Source organism: Dipodomys spectabilis, unplaced genomic scaffold, assembly GCF_019054845.1.
Source record: "Dipodomys spectabilis isolate Male_0828 unplaced genomic scaffold, ASM1905484v1 ptg000569l, whole genome shotgun sequence".
Classification (NCBI taxonomy): domain Eukaryota; kingdom Metazoa; phylum Chordata; class Mammalia; order Rodentia; family Heteromyidae; genus Dipodomys; species Dipodomys spectabilis.
The window spans coordinates 2,144,014-2,145,581 of record NW_024871246.1 but is presented as its reverse complement, the minus strand read 5'-3'; the positions used below and the strand labels follow the sequence as shown (position 1 = coordinate 2,145,581).

Sequence of the window (1,568 nt, the reverse complement as noted above, 5' to 3'; positions counted from 1 at the left end):
GTTAATGTCTTAAATCTGCTTCTTTACACAAACACTTTGCAACTTCTCATTAGTAAAGTTTCTATAAACTCTGAAATGTACATATTTAGTAGTATGTACCATGAATCTTAAATGCTTTATGAAAAAGTTTTACAACCTGCTAAATAGTCTTAATTTTGGCATATATGAGCAAATTCCCAAAATTAAACATATTTAAAACATTAAAACTTTTAACAAACCTTAACACTCTATAGTGTTCATTAGGGCAGGTTCCTTGTACAGAATAATTGAATTCCTCCTCCTCCACATCTGTTGAACAACAAATATCTGGTATTATTTTGTTTTTGACATGTCAAACTTGACTTTACTCTTAAATGTGTTCTTATGTAAGAAATACATGGTTCTAAAATTTCACGACAATTCTTTTTTTTTTTTTTGTCGTTTGTGGGGCTTGAACTCTGGGCCTGGGCGCTGTCCCTCAGCTCTTCAGCTCAAGGCGAGCGCTCTACCACTTGAGCTACAGCGCCACTTCCGGTTTTCTGGTGGTTTATTGGAGATAGGAGTCTCACGGTCTCTCCTGCCCGGGCTGGCTTTGAACCGCGATCCTCAGATCTCAGCCTCCTGAGTAGCTAGGATTACAGGTGTGAGCCACCAGCGCCCGGCTTCACGACAATTCTTTTGAATTTAATTTTTGTGGAATTGTCTAGTTTAAGAAAATCAATTACACTTTATGTATAAAAAATGTTCTGTGCTCAATTCAGTAGCACATACACTAACATTGGAACAATAAAGAGAAGAATAGCCCCTGAATGAGGATGACACTCAACTTCGTGAAGATTTTTAAAAGAACAGATGCTGGAAGGGATGTGGACAGAAGGGAACCTTAATGCATTGTTGTTGGGAGTTTAAACTTGTTCAAAGACTTTGGAAAGTAGTATGGCGGTTCCTCAAAAGACTACAATAGAGCGCCCCTAAGTCCCAGCAATCCCATTTTGGGCATTCACCCAAATGATCACAAACAAGACCATACTAAAACTACCAGCAAAACTATGTTCATTGCAGCATTATTTACCAAAGCTAAGATACAGAACAAAACCCGAGGCCCCACAGTAAACGAATGGATCAAGAAAATGTGTGTGTGTGTGTGTGTGTGTGTGTGTGTGTGTGTGTGTGTGTGTGTGTTTGTGTGTGTGTGTGTGTACTGGAATTCTATGCCTCCATCAGAAAGAATGACATCACCCAGTTTGTTAGGAAATGGAAAGACATGGAAAAAATTATATTAAGTGAATTAAGCCAGGCCCAAAGAAGTGAAGTAAGCCAGGCCCAAAGAAAGATAAGTCCCATGGTTTCCTTAATTGCAATAACTAGTATGTGTCTGCTACAAGCAGAAAACATCATATAAGTTGATGTTAGGCAAAATGAACCCCAAGATAAGGATTCAAATGGTTTTTATTTCTTGCGATTGTTTCTAAGATATTTATAAGATGAATTCTTTGTTGCTTTGTATGTTCCTCCTGCAAGCTAAAGCCCCTGATTTCACTGTGTTTAATGTTGGTATACTTTGTGCAGTGGAAGGGAAACACAAATCG

The 1,568-nt window shown here is 38.2% G+C and overlaps 1 pseudogene; it reads left to right on the top strand.

Moving 5' to 3' along the window:
* The first annotated feature begins 727 nt into the window (after positions 1-727).
* On the top strand, positions 728-821 carry LOC122100199 (annotated as a pseudogene).
* The last annotated feature ends 747 nt before the right edge of the window (positions 822-1,568 follow it).